The sequence below is a fragment of the Triturus cristatus genome, chromosome 2_1 (assembly GCF_964204655.1).
Source record: "Triturus cristatus chromosome 2_1, aTriCri1.1, whole genome shotgun sequence".
Taxonomy (NCBI): Eukaryota; Metazoa; Chordata; class Amphibia; order Caudata; family Salamandridae; genus Triturus; species Triturus cristatus.
Window position 1 is genome coordinate 63,392,569 of NC_140581.1, and position 20,699 is coordinate 63,413,267.

Genomic DNA, 20,699 nt, shown 5'->3' on the forward strand with positions numbered 1-20,699 from the left:
CCCCTAGGAAGACCCCCTACACTACCCAAAGACCACTGCACTATCCTAAGCCCTAAAACATGACTCCCTATATGACACAAACACCACTGCACTACCCTAAACCCTAAAACACTACCCCCAGCACAACCCCCTACACTACACAAACACCACTGCACTACCCTAAACCCTAAAACACTACCTCCTACACTACACAAACACGACTGCCCTATCCTAAACCCTAAAACACTACCCACAGCACAAATACCTAAACTACACAACCACCACTGCATTAACCTAAACCCTAAAGCACTACCCCCAGCACGTCTCCCTACACTACCCAAACATCACTGCACTACCCAAAACCCTAAAACACTACCCCCAGCACGACCCCCTACAATACACAAACACCACTGCATTACCCTAAACCCTGAAACACTACCCCTAGCACGACCCCCTATATTACCCAAACACCACTGCAATACGTATAAACCCTTAAACACTACCCCCAGCACGACACCCTATACTACACAAACACCACTGCACTACCCTAAAACCTAAATCTTCGACAGGACGGCCCCTACACTACACAAACACCACTGCACTACCCTAAACCCTAAAACACTACCCCCAGCACGACTCCCTATACTACAGAACTACCACTGCACTACACTAAACCCTAAAACACTATCCCCAGCACTACCCCCTACATTACAAAAACAACACATCACTACTCTAAACCCTAAAACACTACCCCCAGCAATACCCCTACACTACACAAATACCACTCCACTACCCTAAACCCTAAAACACTACCCCAGCACGTCCCCCTACCCTACCCAAACACCACTGCACTACCCTAAACCGTAAAATACGCCCCCTACACTACACAAACACCTCTGCACTACCCTAAACCCTAAAACACTACCCCCGGCATGACCCCCTTCAGTAGACAAACTCCACTGCACTATCCTAAACCCTAAAACACTACCCCCAGCACTATACTCTGCACTACCCAAACACTGCTGCACTACACTAAACCCTAAAACACTAACCCAGCATGACACCCTACATGACACAAACACCACTGCAGTACCCTAAACCCTAAAACACTACACCGAGCACAACCCCTACACTACACAAACACCACTGCACTACCCTAAACCCTAAAACGCTACCCCCAGCACGACCCCCTACAATACACAAACACCACTGCATTAGCCTAAACCCTGAAACACTACCCCTAGCAGGAACCCCTATATTACCCAAACACCACTGCAATATGCATAAACCCTTAAACACTACCCCCAGCACGACACCCTATTCTACACAAACACCACTGCGCTACCCTAATCCCTAAAACACAACTCCCAGCACGATGCCCTTCACTACACAACCACCACTGCACTACACTAAACCCTAAAACACTATCCCCAGCACTACCCCTACACTACACAAACACCACTGCACTACCCTAAACCCTAAAACACTACCCCAGCATGTCCCTCTACCCTACCCAAACACCACTGCACTACACTAAACCCTAAATCATGCCCCCTACACTACACAAACACCACTGCACTACCCTAGATCCTAAAACACTACCCCCAGGAAGACCCCCTACACTACCCAAAGACCACTGCACTATCCTAAACCCTAAAACATGACTCCCTATATGACACAAACACCACTGCACTACCCTAAACCCTAAAACACTACCCCCAGCTTAACCCCCTACACTACACAAACACCACTGCTCTACCCTAAACCATAAAACACTACCTCCTACACTACACAAACACCACTGCATTACCCTAAACCCTAAAACACCACCCCTAGTATGACACCCTACAATACTAAAAACACAACTGCACTATCCTAAACCCTAAAACACTACCCCCAGCAAAAAATACATAAACTACACAACCACCACTGCATTAACCTGAACCCTAAAGCACTACCCCCAGCACGTCTCCCTACACTACCCAAACATCACTGCACTACCCAAAACCCTAAAACACTACCCGCAGCACGACTCCTTACACTACCCAAACACCACTGCACTACCCTAAACCATAAAACACTACCCCAGCACGACTCCCTACTCTACCCAAACACCACTGCACTACCCTAAACCCTAAAACACTACTCCAGCACGACTCCCTACACTACCCAAACACCACTGCACTACCCTAAACCCTAAAACACTACCCCCAGCATGACCCCCTTCACTAGTCAAACTCCACTGCACTGCCCTAAACCCTAAAACACTACCCCCAGCACTATACTCTGAACTACCCAAACACCAATGCACTACACTAAACCACAGAACACTACCCCAGCATGACCCCCTACACTACACAAACACCACTGCACTACCATAAACCCTAAAACACTACCCCCAGCATACCAAAACCCATTCTCTGCTACTCCAAAACAATTCAATACAGCATCCATTTTAGATACAGCATCCATTTTAGAATTCACTTCAGCTTGCCCAGGATCAGCCAGTTCACGTATCTCCTCAAGTTGCACAAGTTTTTGGTCAGTTACACCCACACATTTTTGTGGTTAAGCCGATTCTGAAAAAGGGCCCACCAGCCTTCTCTTTTCATAGATTGTCACATATTTCAGCTCCCTCCAAGATTGTCTGTTCATGACGCACGCACCACTCCCTTATCTCTCAGGCACACCAGCTCCCCCACCCTCTGATAAACAAAAACCCAAGCTGTTTCCTTGAAAAGTACGTGTGTGTCTGTGTTTTGCTTATGTGCCTTGAGCAATGCTAATTTGCAACGTCTTTCTGCTGTGGACTTTGAGGGCTCCTCCCAATGACTTGCAATGTACTGTGAAATGTATATAAACTGTATTCAGTGAATAAAGTGTCAGACCACTCCTGACCCTTCAAGAGGTAAAGAAGCTCTCCCTGAACTCGAGTTAATGAATAAAGGCCCATTTAACTCTTACACCACGGACTCCTCAGTTCATTATTTCATTTATATTGATAATTTATAGAAATTCAGACCTGGTAATTAATTTATTTACCACATTAACTGGTGCCCGAAACAGGGACGCTCCCCCTTCCCCACACGCCGGAGATCTAGGTCCAGTCCTTGCCCCTTCCAGACCTCCCGACGGACTCTCAAGTGCACAAGAAGCGGGGTATTCCTGCTGACTCCCTCGCGGTGAGGAGGAGACAGACTGAGACTGAACATCCACATGAGGCGGTGAGGAAGATTGGCGGAGCGTTCCAACCCAGAGCCCGACCAGTGAACTTGTCGAGTCCGAGGTTTCCAGAGTCCCGTTGTTCCTCATTCCACTGCGCAGCGCTCCAGTCCGATGACCAGGTCTTCAAGTTCTGCTTCTCGGTGAGTACTACTGGGAATGTATAAAGACGTGTTCTGTGATAGAACACGGTAAAGTTGCACTGATTCTTCAGTGTATAAAGATATCAAATATACTGTTTTCGTAATTTTCATCTTTATAAGGCCTAGTTAAAAACAAAAAACTTTAAAATGCCTTGATTTTCTAATTAGCGCGGGGATGCCTTCGGGTCACCAGGCGCTCTACAAATCGTTAAATAAATAAATAAATAAATAAATTACGAGGATTAAGTACCAATAAAAAATTATTAGAACAGGCCGTTCCGGTCCCACCTAGAGATACACCTGGACATTTCATGTATACTAAACAAGATCTAGAACTCAGACTTAGGTGGCCCCTACAGGTACATGGCACATGGAGTGTATTATGGCAGTAGAAGAACAGTTGTGGAAAAAGAAAGTAAGGCCTACACAAAAGAAGGCAATTGAATTATGGCGCAAGGAAGCGCACAGAAGGTATCAGAAAGAATAAACAAAAGTTGAAAAGGGTAAGAGAATGTCGGAACAGGCTAAGGAAAAGAAATTACAGGAGGAAGGCGAGAGAGTTATTACTGAACAACAAGAAAGAGAAAAAAATGCACTTTTTGAAGGGATTTATCCCGTTCTACCTACTGAAACAATGAGCGAGGACACAGATCTGGAGAAAAAGATAGGAAAGGTAAAAATAACTCAAACAGAGGATTTCGTGTCCTCTTACTTAATAGAAAGTCCCCCGCCTTATGTGATTCAACAACAAGTCCTGCAACAAAGGCCACCAGTACCGATAGGTGGCCAAATAGCCACCGCTCCTCCCCCAGAAGATGTTAAAGACAGGACAGAGGATAAAATCGATATCCTGCTTTTAGAATGTCCCTATGATGAATGCCCCGGGGAGGGTAGAATGGCCATAATACCTTATAGATTGAGTCAGGCCCTGGAAACACTCCAGAAAATTCCCAACAGCAAACCCCAATTGGACGCAGTTTGCGAATTCGTCCGGACGGGTAAAAATGAACAGGCATTGTTAACAACGATAGCAAATAGAAAAATAGTGACCAAACAGACCATGTTACAATTTGCGGTGACCTGTTTCTTAAGGATATTGGACTCCAGTAATAACAAGGTGCCTAACCATTTGTTGGACCTAAGTGACTCACTTGAACGGTCCAAGTTCACTAAACACAAACAGCTAGATAAATTGGTAGTACGATTGATAACGGGCATCCATACTATCCATCAAGATAGGGAAGGACAGGAGAACGTCTCGGAAGAGACGAGTGAGGAATAAGAGGAAGGGAGAACTACTGTCGTAGGACTGGCCCGTAGCCATCGCTGTCCCGGATTCCCTCCCCCTCCCCCTCCCCCTCACTGCTCAACTGAATCCAAAAATGCTAGAACGGACACCGTTTCCAATAAAATGTTCCAGTGCACTGTCCAGTCATGAGAGCGCTGGCTTGAGGACGACCCACCCTTCACCCCACACGAAAAAGAAATAGCACGATCAGCTACTGATTGGATTGCCCAGCACCAACTTTATGACCCTGATATAATAGGACAGATCTTCCTCTCCCTCTCCCTGTCTGATCAAAGAATAGCGGGTATGTTCATGTTACAGCATTTGGCAACACTATATGAAAAAAGATGTCCCCCACCAAGGACAATATATCACTTATTACGTGACTGTGCAGACGGTTTTTGGTCCACAAGGGATGAAGAATTCATTACTAAAGTTTTGGATCTGAGACAACGTTATGTACAGTTCGAAACTGAAATGTCCGGTATAAGGACTTATGACAAGGGACAATATCCCCTGCGAGAAGTACACCCAAGGGCAGGCGCGGCTGGCGTTTTTGAGCGGGTACACATATACACCCCTCTTACGAAGTTAGAGATATTGGAAATGAAGAAAATAGTACCACCGCATGAAAGGGATCCCGCAGGGTTCCATAAAGAAATAAGGGACATTCTGAGTCTATGAAATTATACTTTCCCGGATATAAAAATATTACTGAAGGTTCTCCTTCCCGAAGGGATATACGAAAAATTGATGGAAAAAGATTGGAACTTAGATGGGGGAGCAGCTATAAATTGGACAGCACTGGGAAATGAGGATCAAGCCCGCCAACCAGGGGATGGGTTGGGACCCCTAATACGCGCATTCCCCGATGTCCTTATGCAAGTATTACCCAAATTATTAACGACGAAGGAAGAGGATTGGGACGCAATATCAGCGTGTAAACAAAAGTTAGATGAAGAAATAGGAGATTATTTTGTAAGACTACAGAAATGTTTCGCCATTTACAGCGGCCTCTCCTCAGGCAGTGATGCATACCAACGTCTTTTTGTAGCAAAATTTGTAAAAAATGCCCTTCACCCAATAGAACACAGTCCAAAAAGTTGAGAGTACCTGGCAAGCAAATACCTCTCAACAGATGTAACAAATGCTACAGTATCACCACAATAGAATTAAAGAAGAAGAAGAACAAGATAAAAGGCGTGTCAAGGACACCAAAATGAAAGCCCTGGTAGCCCAGACAACAACTGTATCCAATACAGGGAAAAATAACAAATCCACTGAAAAAGGGTCATGTAATTATTGCAAGAAACCTGGCCAGTTCGTCAGGGAGTGTCCCGTATTAAAACACAATATAGCAACAGGAAAAACGCAAGCCCGTCCTTATGCCTCTCGAAATAATGAGGCCCCAGCCCCTACGGCCCAGGCCCGACCCCCTGATAACGCCCCCACACAAACTCAAATGTACCAGCGCAATGATGAAATATACCCCGAATATCCTGAATACTCATGAAAGGGCCTAGAGCAGAGGTCTTCAAACTTTTGGATGCCGAGACCCCCCTGTCAAAAAATTTCAGGCATGAGGACCCCCTCCTTCAGAAATTTCTAGAACTTAATACTCCTCATAATTGGTGCTCCCTGTTTTCCATTTTCACAGATTTTTACAGATAACTACAGACAGAAATCATTGTATATCCTGTCTGTATCTACTTTTGAAAGTGGAAAAATGCTGATAATTGGCTTCTTTTGGGTGACTATGCTGAGTTTATTGACTTTCAGGCCAGTAGTTGCACACATTGCCAGCATAGGGAGTTATAAAGCTCACTGAGATTTGCTTAAATTAATTGTTGCATTTCTCAACAGGTATTTGTGCTATCATGCCAATTGTTTGATGTGTGTATTATATTATTTTGGCAGTGTAATTTGCTAAACCGCGACAGGCATGAAAGTATGAGTGCACGTCTATCTGTTAAGTAAATGTGGAAATATACGGGTTATCATATCTATTCACAAAACAAAATAAATATGGATAAATACAGACAGCAAGAGACTGGTTTGAGGAGAAAATGTTTCTCAGCAATTCTTTTTAAGCATGGCCCACTCTCCTACTACCCTCCTTTAGCCTCACTGCTGCAGGTGAAACCTGCCTCCTAGTCCTTACTTTCTCTGTCTCAGGGTTGCTACCCTCAGAGATCAGGACCTGGACCACAGCCCACAAGGCAACCACAGACAATGCAGTATCTAGGATAGACTCACCAACCCATCTCTGTTTCTCAGGGTCCATGCCAACTGCCACTGCTTCTTGCCCTCCCCAGGTTTCATTCTGCCCCATCAATAAAAATTGGGATGCAAACCACCACCTGCTTACTCCTCATGGACAACCTCCATACTACCAGGGGGTGCTATGGAGCAGACCACCCAGTCCTGCCTCTTCAGTGTCACACCTTACTTACCTTTTCCAGGGAACCACATTGCATCCCTCTTTACCGAGAGGCCAGGCTCTGAAGCCAGTCTTAGAGCGCCGCAAAGAACCCTAGTTTGCATAGGGACGCTATATTACACTATGCTACCAGGTCACTATGGATCTAGATCTCAGAATAAAGGCCAAACACCATGGCATTTATTTACTAAAGTATATATTGGAGGGTGCATAACAATGCAATAAAGCATACAGGCCTTTCAAAAGTAAGTAGATTGACACTAACGTTTGTGTAGCCTTTCAGAGTGCAAGCGCCCATGCAAAACATTAGTAAAAGAGGGTCCATGCATCCACTCTCAGGCTTTCATTTTTACAAATTATTGTTAACAGGTGCAGCAATCCAACTGATCTTAAACATTGGAGGACTACCATTCCCAGAAAGCAATACTTTGTTCAAATAAACAGGCAGAACAGGAAACACAGTGTTCCTCTCTACAGAGAGACCAGGTTCTACAGGAGGTTTGAGGCAAATTAAAAAATGGTTAATTCCACCTGTTCTCCAGAAAACCACTAATGTCAAAACATAGTATCCCTGGTTAATAGGTTGGATAATAATGGAAGGGAGACCTTGTAGAACAGAGCCAGGGCATGGCAGTCCCACTGGAGGGGTGAGAGGGCAGCACTCACCCAAGAGAGCCCCAGTGTGGGAGAGACATCCCTTACTCACAACAGAGGGAGACCTTGTGGCACAGAGCGCAAGGCCTTGCCATGCCAGATGGAGGATGAGAGAACAGGACCCACCGAGAGACCCCAACTGTGGAAGACACCGGAGGGAGACCTTGTGGAATAGAGAGTTAGGCCCTGGCAGACCCATTGGAGGGGTGAGAGGGCAGGACCCACCTGAGAGAGCTCCAGTGTGGGAGAGACACTCCTTACTCAGAACAGAAGGATAGACCTTGTCTAAGACAGAGCTAGGTCTTGACCACTGGAGAGATGAGGGGACAGGACCCACATGATCCTGATGGAGGGAATTGCACTTATATAGCGAAACAGAGAGCCATGCCTGCCCTGGACATGATGGCAGCGGGGGGAGTGGGAAGACAGGTGTAGAGAAAACAAAAACGGACGTGATGAAGCCACCTGAAGGATTTTAAGGGAGAGGAGATAGGAAGAGAGACAGGAAGTTTGACAAGGAGGTGAGGGCGTAATACACCCCCCACACCCCTGCCATGGACAATCTTCCAAACAGAAATACAGCGAAGGGACCACCTGGGCTTTTTATGGTGGTAGCTGCACATTTGACATTATATGGGTGACGTCAGCAGCAGGACAAAAGTGAAAGAAAAGAAATGAGATTAAAAGACAAAGATGTGTGTAAGGAGAGATGAGGTTTCAAGCAGAGGATGGAAGAGAATGGGAATGTGTGAAAATTGTACTTTAACATAGAAACACAGTATCAGCTCATGTACTAATAACATATTTAGAGAATGTTTAAATAGTCATGAAACACAGTGCAGAGTTTTTGGTGATATCAAGCAAAGTATAAAAGATCTGAAAGCACAGCCAAGGCATGTCGGCAGGTGCCTGGCTGAACCTATGAGAAATGCTATCCAGCCTGCGTTCACTATTCCAACCTCGTGTTATTGTTGTGTGACTTACTTTAGCAGAGGAATCCCAAAGACAGCAGTGGGGAAAGGGTGGGTGTAAATTTTTGGAGTTAAGAATGTGTGTGTGCGCGTGCGTGTATGCTTGTGTGTAGGTCTGAGGGGTAAAAAGCCAGGGAATGGTGGAGGAGGTGGGGCAGAGGCAACCTACTTACAAGTTACAGGAAGTTCCGGTTGCCGCGGAAACCAGGAAACAGCCACGGGATCGTATTTCAGAGGCAGCGGCGAAGAAGAAGCACGAAAAGGACACCAGCTGCTGGAAAAACACAGCAGCAGCAAGTACAACAAGGAAGTCCAGGAGATGCAGCAGGAGTGCAAGGCAGCAGCAATGACAAAAACATTGAAGCACTCCAGATGCTTCGCCAGAGCATATTTATGGCCCCAGTTCCCGGCATTTCCTGATGTTAAATCTGCAATTTTTCTGATTGGAGGACAATCACCGATGACGCTGTATGCTTTCACGATGTCCTCCAATCAGAAAGCGCCTGAAGATGCCACTATTTGGAATCCAAAACGAAGAGCAAACGTTTTGGATTGCAGCTTCAGGCAGTTCCAGGCAAAAGTGCGATGGGAATGCGCGACCCCCTTTCTAGGACTCCACGCCCCCCCTGGGGGTTGCGCCCCACAGATTAAAGACCCCTGCTCTAGAGGTACTCAGAAAGAAATAATTCAGGGATACCTGTGTGAAATCATTTACGAACTCTCTCCACTTTTTCATTATTTGATAGTCAGCACATGGATGCACCTTCGCCCACTGCTCACTTTTCTCTTCCGCTATCCCTCTCTATCCATGTGCTTATCACGCCTCCTGTATCCTCTCTCCATCCCTGGTTTTGTCTTTCTTTGTCCTGATTGATCTCCCTGTTTCCTCTCACCTTCAGTCTCGCTCTCTCTTTCTCCCCGTTTCTGTTCCTCCCACTCTTTCATTCATATAAACACTTGGGCCTAAAATATCTTTGTGGTTAATACAAGAAAAAATTGAAATACAAGGAGTAATGAAGAAAGATATTAGATGGAAACAAGAACGGGGAGAGAAAGTAAGAATGGACTTGATTTAGGGGAGAGAGAAACTATTTAATAGCAAAGGACACGATATGTGATCTAAAAACACTGGCAGCGTTGCTTGCTTGTGAGGCACCCGATCTCAATAAAACATCTGCTCTCGTTAGTTGTGTATTTGTCAAGGTTTTACTGTAACTACTGGCAGTGTACATGCCATATAAATCCTGTTTGTTAGTGCCTCCAAATCCAGACATGCCAACACTCCAGATTCAGGCGGGAGACTACCGATTTCAAGGCTAGTCTCCCGCTCCCGATTCCTGCAAGCAAAAACCCGATTCCTCGGGGTTTCAGCTGACAGGGCTTGGTATTGTGTAACATGCTAATTCTTCCAGCAATAGTCAGAGTGGCGCGACAGGGGCTCTAGAAGGGGTGAAGTACCAACATAGCCTCGTAAGCAAGTAAATGGTCTTTTAAAGACCTGTGAAGTCTTTAAAACCGTTTCCAGGGCTGTGTGTGTGCCCTGGAAACGGTTTCAGCCCAAGCTACCAGGGGGGGGGGGGGGTGTATGCACTGCCAGCAAAATGCTAGGCCAGTGCCAAACACTTGCATCACCCTCTCTCTGCCTACCAATGCGCTCCATGCTTCTGAAAGTTAAGAAAAAACACGTGCATTTCAAATGTCCGATCCTGCAGCAGCACACTTCCAAAGCCCATACATGACAGAAACCCGATTCACGGCCCCATTCTCCCGATTTTTTTTTTTTAAATCTCCCACTTTGCTTTTCTGAAATGTTCGCATGTATGTCCAAATCAAATAATTGTGAAAGAGAAACATTGTTCTCTAAAGAAAATCCTATTATCTAACACAAAGTTCCGGTTGCCGCGGAAACCAGGAAACAGCCAAGGGATCCTATTTCAAAGGCAGCCACGAAGAAGCACGAAAAGGACACCAGCTGCTGGAAAAACACAGCAGCAGCAAGGACAACGAGGAAGTCCAGGAAATGCAGCAGGAGTGCAAGGCAGCAGCAGCAACAACAAACATTGAAGCACTTCAGACGCTTCGCCAGAGCAGTTCCCGGCCGGCATTTCCTGATGTTAAATCTGCAATTTCTCTGATTGGAGGACAATCACCGATGACGCTGTATGCTTTCACGGTGTCCTCCAATCAGAGAGCGCCTGAAGCTGCCACTATTCGGAATCCAAAACAAAGAGCGAACGTTTTGGAATACAGCTTCAGGCAGTTCCAGGCGAAAGTGCGATGGGAATGCGCGACCCCCTTTCTGGGACTCCACGCCCCCCCTGGGGGTCGCGCCCCACAGATTGAAGACCCCTGGCCTATAGAGAGAAAAAGACTTGCCCCTGATCCCTGTCACGGTGGACCAACGTGGCCCCTATGTACAAGCACACATTCTGGGGCAGGACAGAAAATTCCTCCTTGACACAGGGGACAGTAGGACAACAATAACTCGAGTTAATGAATAAAGGCCCATTTAACTCTTACACCACGGACTCCTCAGTTCATTATTTCATTTATATTGATAATTTATAGAAATTCAGACCTGGTAATTAATGTATTTACCACAGCACAACCCCCTATACTACACAAACACCACTGCACTACCCTAAACTCTAAAACACTACCCCTAGCACGACCCCCTATGTTACCCAAACACCACTGCAATACGCATGAACCCTAAAACACTACCCCCAGCATGACCCCTATACTACACAAACACCACTGCTCTACCATAAAACTTGAATATTCCCCCAGGACGACCCCCTGCACTACACAAACACCACTGCACTACCCTAATCCCTAAAACACTACCCCCAGCACAACCCTCAACACTACACAAACACCACTGTACTAGAATAAACCCTAAAACACTACCCCAGCATGACCCCCTACACTACCCATACACCACTGCACTACCCTAAACCCTAAAACACAACCACCAGCACAACCCCCTACACTTCCCATACACCACTGCACTACCCTAAACCCTAAAACAATACCCCCATCACGACCCCCTACACTATACAAACACCACTGCACTACCTAAACCCTAAAACAATACCCCCAGCACGACACTCTGCACTACACAAAAACCTCTGCACTACCGTCAACTCTAAAACACTACCTCTAGTACGACTCCTACACTACCCAAACACCAGTGCACTACTCTAAGCCCTAAATCTACTGCCAGCATGACCCCTATATTACCCATACACCAATGCAATACCCTAAACCCTAAAACACTATCCCAGCATGACCCCCTACACTACACAAACACCACTGCACTACCCTAAACCCTAAAACACTACCCCCAGGAAGACCCCCTACACTACCCAAAGACCACTGCACTATCCTAAACCCTAAAATATGACTCCCTATATGACACAAACACCACTGCACTACCCTAAAGTCTAAAACACTACCCCCAGCACAACCCACTACACTACACAAACACCAATGCTCTACCCTAAACCCTAAAACACTACCTCCTACACTACACAAACACCACTGCATTACCCTAAACCCTAAAACACCACCCCCAGTATGACACCCTACACTACTAAAAACACAACTGCACTATCCTAAACCTTAAAACACTACCCCCAGCACAAATACCTAAACTACACAACCACCACTGCATGAACCTAAACCCTAAAGCACTACCCCCAGCACGTCTCCCTACACTGCCCAAACATCACTGCACTACCCAAAACCCTAAAACACTACCCGCAGCACGACTCTTTACACTACCCAAACACCACTGCACTACCCTAAACCATAAAACACTACCCCAGCACGACTCCCTACTCTACCCAAACACCACTGCACTACCCTAAACCCTAAAACACTACCCCAGCACGGCCCCTACCCAACTCAAACACCACTGCAGTATGCTAAACCCTTAAACACTACACCGAGCACAACCCCTACACTACACAAATACCACTGCACTGCTCTAAGCCCTAAAACACTACCCCCAGCACAACCCCCTATATTACCCAAACACCACTGCTATACGCATAAACCCTAAAACACTACCCCCAGGACAACCCCTTACACTATACAAATACCACTGCACTACCCTAAACCCTAAAACACTACCCCCAGCACGACACCCTACACTACACAAACAACACTGCACTACACTAAACCCTAAAACACTACCCCCGGCACAATTCCGTACATTACAAAGACACCACTGCACTACCCTAAACCCTAAAACACTACACCCAGCATGACCCCCACACTACAAAAACACCACTACACTACCCTAAACCCTAAAAAAAAAAACAGCACGACCCCCTACACTACCCAAACCCTACAGCACTACCCTAAACCCTCCCCCAGCATAAGCCCCTACACTACACAAACGCCACTGCACTACCTAAACCCTAAAACACTACCCCCAGCACGAACCCCTACACTACACAAACACCACTGCACTACCATAAACCCTAAAACACTACCCCAGCACAATCCCCTACACTACACAAACACCACTGCACTGCCCTAAACCCAAACACTACACCCAGCATGACCCCTACACTACACAAATACCACTGCACTACCCTAAACTCTAAAACACTACCCCCAGCACTATACCCTACACTACCCAAACACCACTTCACTACCCTAAACCCTTAAAAACTACCCCAGCATGACCCCCTACCCAACAAAACACCAATGCAGTACGCTAAACCCTTTAACACTACACCGAACACAGCACCTACACTACACAAACACCACTGCACTACCCTAAACCCTAAAACCCTACCCCAGCACAACCCCCTATACTACACAACCACTGCACTACCCTATCCCTAAAACACTACCCCTAGCACGACCCCCTATATTACCCAAACACCACTGCAATACGCATAAACCCTAAGGGCCCGATTCACAGAACTAACTTAAGACAAAATCCTAAACTTACTACCATTTTGGTATTCACAGAAGGCACTTACTCATTTTGGTATTCACAGAAGGCACTTACTCATTTCGGTATTCACAGAAGTTAGGAGTCCTAACTTTAGGACTCCTAAATGCCTTCTGTGAATACCGAAAGTCTTAAAATTAGGATTTTTCTCAGTTTAGTAGTAGTATAGTTAGGACTCCTAACTTTAGGACTCCTAAATGCCTTCTGTGAATACAGAAAGTCTTAAAATTAGGATTTTTCTCAATTTAGTAGTCCTAAATTTAGGACTCCTAACTTTAGGACTCCTAAATGCCTTCTGTGAATACCGAAAGCCTTAAAATTAGGATTTTTCTCAGTTTAGTAGTAGTATAGTTAGGACTCCTAACTTTAGGACTCCTAAATGCCTTCTGTGAATACTGAAAGTCTTAAAATTAGGATTTTTCTCAATTTAGTAGTCCTAAATTTAGACTTAGGACTACTAAATTGAGAAAAATCCTAATTTTAAGACTTTCGGTATTCACAGAAGGCATTTAGGAGTCCTAAAGTTAGGAGTCCTAACTATACTACTACTAAACTGAGAAAAATCCTAATTTTAAGACTTTTGGTATTCACTCCTAACTTCTGTGAATACCGAAATGAGTAAGTGCCTTCTGTGAATACCAAAAAGAGTAAGTGCCTTCTGTGAATACCAAAATGGTAGTAAGTTTAGGATTTTGTCTTAAGTTAGTTCTGTGAATCGGGCCCTTAATCACTACCCCCATCACGATCCCCTATACTACACAAACACCACTGCTCTACCATAAAACTTAAATCTTCCCCCAGAACGACCCCCTACACAACACAAACACCACTGCACTACCCTAAACTGTAAAACACTACCCCCAGCACGACCCTCAACACTACACAAACACCACTGCACTACCCTAAATCCTAAAACACAACCCCCAGCATGACCCCCTATTCTACCCATACACCACTGCACTACCCTAAACCCTAAAACACAACCCCCATCACAACACCCTACACTACCCAAACACCACTGCACTACCCTAAACCCTAAACCTTCACCCAGCATAACCCCCTATACTACACAAACACCACTGCACTACCTAAACCCTAAAACACTACCCCCAGCATGACCCCCTGCACTACACAAACACCTCTGCACTACCGTCAACTCTCAAACACTACCTCTAGCACGACCCCTACACTACCCAAACACCACTGCACCACCCTAAACCCTAAATCTACCCCCAGCACGACCCCTATATTACCCAAACACCACTGCAATACCCTAAACCCTAAAACACTACCCCAGCGCGACCCCCTACACTACAAAAACACCACTGCACTACACTAAACCCTAAAATAATAATAATAATAATCCACATTTGTAAAGCGAGAACAATCACCCGTAACGGTCTCTAGGTGCTGGGGGCCGTCGGGAAGATTAAGCAAGCTATTGCCCAGAGTCACATGGTGCTGGGCTAATCTGCCGCCGGCACCGGGGATCGAACCGTGATCCCCAGATGCCGGAGTCAGTCACCCTGGCCGCGGTGCCACACCTCTTCCCCTACACTACACAAACACCACTGCTCTGCCCTAAACCCTAAAACACTACCCCCTACACTACACAAACACCACTGCATTACCCAAAACCCTAAAACACCGCACCCAGCATGACCCCCTACACTATTCAAACACCACTGCACTATCCTAAACCCTAAAACACTACCCCAGCACAACCACCTAAACTACACAAGCACCACTGCACTAACCAAACCCTAAAACACTACCCCAGCATGACTCATTACACTACCCAAACACCACTGCACAACCCGAAACCCTAAAATACTACTACAGCACGACTGCCTACAATACCCAAACATCACAGCACTGCCCAAAACCCTAAAACACTACCCCAGCATGACTCCTTACACTACCCAAACACCACTGCACTACCCTAAACCCTAAAACACTACCCCCAGCATGACCCCCTTCAGTAGCCAAACTCCACTGCACTACCCTAAACCCTAAAACACTACCCCCAGCACTATACCCTACACTACACAAACACTGCTGCACTACATTAAACCCTAAAACACTACCCCAGCATGACACCCTACACTACCCAAACCCTACAGCACTACCCTAAACCCTCCCCCAGCATAAGCCCCTACACTACACAAACGCCACTGCACTACCTAAACCCTAAAACACTACCCCCAGCACGAACCCCTACACTACACAAACACCACTGCACTACCATAAACCCTAAAACACTACCCCAGCACAATCCGCCAACACTACACAAACACCACTGCACTGCTCTAAACCCAAACACTACACCCAGCATGACCCCCTACACTACACAAATACCACTGCACTACCCTAAACCCTAAAACACTACCCCCACCACTATACCCTACCTTACCCAAACACCACTTCACTACCCTAAACCCTAAAAAACTACCCCAGCATGACCCCCTACCCAACAAAACACCAATGCAGTACGCTAAACCCTTTAACACTACACCGAACACAGTACCTACACTACACAAACACCACTGCACTACCCTAAACCCTAAAACACTACCCCAGCACAACCCCCTATACTACACAACCACTGCACTACCCTATCCCTAAAACACCATCCCTAGCACGACCCCCTATATTACCCAAACACCACTGCAATACGCATAAACCCTAAATCACTACCCCCATCACGATCCCCTATACTACACAAACACCACTGCTCTACCATAAAACTTAAATCTTCCCCCAGAACGACCCCCTACACAACACAAACACCACTGCACTACCCTAAACTGTAAAACACTACCCCCAGCACGACCCTCAATACTACACAAACACCACTGCACTACCCTAAATCCTAAAACACAACCCCCAGCATGACCCCCTATACTACCCATACACCACTGCACTACCCTAAACCCTAAAACACAACCCCCATCACAACACCCTACACTACCCAAACACCACTGCACTACCCTAAACCCTAAACCTTCACCCAGCATAACCCCCTATACTACACAAACACCACTGCACTACCTAAACCCTAAAACACTACCCCCAGCATGACCACCTGCACTACACAAACACCTCTGCACTACCGTCAACTCTCAAACACTACCTCTAGCACGACCCCTACACTACCCAAACACCACTGCACCACCCTTTCAGTTTAAAGAAAGGTTTATTGGATATAGAAAGGAAATATAACAATTCAAAATACATCATATAATATAATATAAATCCAAAATTGGTTATAAAACAAGAGAGGTGAAAGAAAGGAAGGGAAAGAAAGAAAAGAAAGAAAGGAAAGGAGAAGCGGGAAAAAGAGGGAGATCATATGATAAACACTGGTATCATAACTAGAATACAGCATGTAAACATTTCGGCGAATGATAAAAATAGCATGAATAACAAACGTACATTGTATATTAAAGTATTAACAGTAAATAGACTAAGACTTTTCTATTAATTTCACGGAGGCTTGGATACTTCTTCATTACAAGGAGTATGCAAAGGTATAGCACAAGCAGAAGTATTTAGGAAATTAGTGACTGGTAACCATAACAAATCTCGTTTAATAGCCAAAGCAATTGGGTAAACATAAGCTCGGTCTAATCTATGGTTATAGCAGACGCCGTACCACCAGGCCTGAAATGAAATGTTAGAGGCATTTTTCCACGATTTTGTAATTTGTTGAAATGCAACGGCCAAAAGTAAGTCCACAATAGAAGTGGAAGAGCTGAAAGAAGACCATACCTCTGAGATACTACCTAGGAAAATATGAACATGAGAAAAAGGGATACCACTGCACCACCCTAAACCCTAAATCTACCCCCAGCACGACCCCTATATTACCCAAACACCACTGCAATACCCTAAACCCTAAAACCCTACCCCAGCACGACCCCCTACACTACACAAACAGCACTGCACTACCCTAAACCCTAAAACACTACCCCAGCGCGACCCCCTACACTACAAAAACACCACTGCACTACACTAAACCCTAAAATAATAATAATAATAATCCACATTTGTAAAGCGAGAACAATCACCCGTAACGGTCTCTAGGCGCTGGGGGCCGTCGGGAAGATTAAGCAAGCTATTGCCCAGAGTCACATGGTGCTGGGCTAATCTGCCGCCGGCACCGGGGATCGAACCGTGATCCCCAGATGCCGGAGTCAGTCGCCCTGGCCGCGGTGCCACACCTCTTCCCCTACTCTACACAAACACCACTGCACTGCCCTAAACCCTAAAACACTACCCCCTACACTACACAAACACCACTGCATTACCCAAAACCCTAAAACACCGCCCCCAGCATGACCCCCTACACTACTCAAACACCACTGCACTATCCTAAACCCTAAAACACTACCCCAGCACAACCACCTAAACTACACAAGCACCACTGCACTAACCAAACCCTAAAACACTACCCCAGCATGACTCCTTACACAACCCAAACACCACTGCACAACCCGAAACCCTAAAATACTACTACAGCACGACTCCCTACAATACCCAAACATCACAGCACTGCCCAAAACCCTAAAACACTACCCCAGCACGACTCCTTACACTACCCAAACACCACTGCACTACCCTAAACCCTAAAACACTACCCCCAGCATGACCCCCTTCAGTAGCCAAACTCCACTGCACTACCCTAAACCCTAAAACACTACCCCCAGCACTATACCCTACACTACGCAAACACTGCTGCACTACATTAAACCCTAAAACACTACCCCAGCATGACACCCTACATGACACAAACTCCACTGCATTACCCTAAACCCTAAAACACCACACCGAGCACAACCCCTACACTACACAAACACCGCTGCACTACCCTAAACTCTAAAACACTACCCCCAGCACAACCCCCTACAATACACAAACACCACTGCATTACCCTAAACCCTGAAACACTACCTGCAGCACGACACCCTATACTACACAAACACCACTGCACTACCCTAAAACCTAAATCTTCCCCAGGACGGCCCCCTACACTACACAAACACCACTGCACTACCCTAAACCCTAAAACACTACCCCCAGCATGACTCCCTATACTACAGAACCACCACTGCACTACACTAAACCCTAAAACACTATCCCCAGTACTACCCCCTACATTACAAAAACAACACATCACTACTCTAAACCCTAAAACACTACTCCCAGCAATACCCCTACACTACACAAATACCACTCCACTACCCTAAACCCTAAACCCTAAAACACTAACCTAGCACTTCCCCCTACCCTACCCAAACACCACTGCACTACCCTAAACTGTAAAACACGCCCCCTACACTACACAAACACCTCTGCACTACCCTAAACCCTAAAACACTACCCCCTGCATGACCCCCTTCAGTAGACAAACTCCACTGCACTACCCTAAACCCTAAAACACTACCCCCAGCACTATACTCTACACTACCCAAACACTGCTGCACTACACTAAACCCTAAAACACTAACCCAGCATGACACCCTACATGACACAAACACCACTGCAGTACCCTAAAACAGTACACCGAGCACAACCCATACACTACACAAACACCACTGCACTACCCTAAACCCTAAAACGCTACCCCTGGCACGACCCCCTACAATACACAAACACCACTGCATTAGCCTAAACCCTGAAACACTACCCCTAACAGGAACCCCTATATTACCCAAAAACTACTGCAATACGCATAAACCCTTAAACACTACCTCCAGCATGACACCCTATTCAACACAAACACCACTGCACTACCCTAAAACCTAAATCTTCTCCCAGGATGATCCCCTACACTACAAAAACACCACTGTGCTACCCTAATCCCTAAAACACAACCCCCAGCACGACGCCCTTCACTACAAAACCCCCACTGCACTATACTAAACCCTAAAACACTATCCCCAGCACTACCCCCTACATTACAAAAACAACACATTAATACTCTAAACCCTAAAACACAACCCCCAGCAAATCCCCTACACTACACAAACACCACTGCACTACCCTAAACCGTAAAACACTACCCCAGCACGTCCCCCTACCCTACCCAAACACCACTGCACTACACTAAACCATAAAACATGCCCCCCTACACTACACAAACACCACTGCACTACCCTAAACCCCAAAACACTACCCCCAGGAAGACCCCCTACACTACCCAAAGACCACTGCACTATCCAAAACCCTAAAACATGACTCCCTATATGACACAAACACCACTGCACTACCCTAAAGTCTATAACACTACCCCCAGCACAACCCCCTACACTACAGAAACACCACTGCTCTACCCTAAACCCTAAAACACTACCTCCTACACTACACAAACACCACTGCATTACCCTAAACCCTAAAACACCAACCCCAGTATGACACCCTACACTACTAAAAACACAACTGCACTATCCTTAACCTTAAAACACTACCCCGAGCACAAATACCTAAACTACACAACCACCACTGCATTAACCTAAACCCTAAAGCACTACCCCCAGCACATCTCCCTACACTACCCAAACATCACTGCACTACCCAAAACCCTAAAACACTACCCGCAGCACGACTCCTTACACTACCCAAACACCACTGCACTACCCTAAACCATACAACACTACCCCAGCACGACTCCCTACTCTACCCAAACACCACTGCACTACCCTAAACCCTAAAATACTACCCCAGCACGGCCCCTACCCAACTCAAACCCCACTGCAGTATGCTAAACCCTTAAACACTACACCGAGCACAACCCCTACACTACACAAACACCACTGCACTGCCCTAAGCCCTAAAACACTACCCCCAGCACAACCCCCTATATTACCCAAACACCACTGCTATACGCATAAACCCTAAAACACTACCCCAGGACGACCCCTTACACTACACAAATACCACTGCACTACCCTAAACCCTAAAACACTACCCCCAGTACGACACCCTACACTACACAAACAACACTGCACTACACTAAACCCTAAAACAC

The 20,699-nt window shown here is 46.1% G+C and overlaps 1 protein-coding gene across 1 annotated transcript in view; it reads left to right on the forward strand.

Moving 5' to 3' along the window:
* Positions 1 to 2,863: 2,863 nt before the first annotated feature.
* LOC146863737 (uncharacterized) overlaps positions 2,864 to 20,699 on the forward strand; it is a 105,480-nt gene continuing 87,644 nt past the window's right edge. The window contains exon 1 of the mRNA XM_085627897.1: positions 2,864 to 2,887. The gene's annotated coding sequence lies outside the window, so the exon portion shown is untranslated. The remainder of the gene's footprint in view (positions 2,888 to 20,699) is intronic.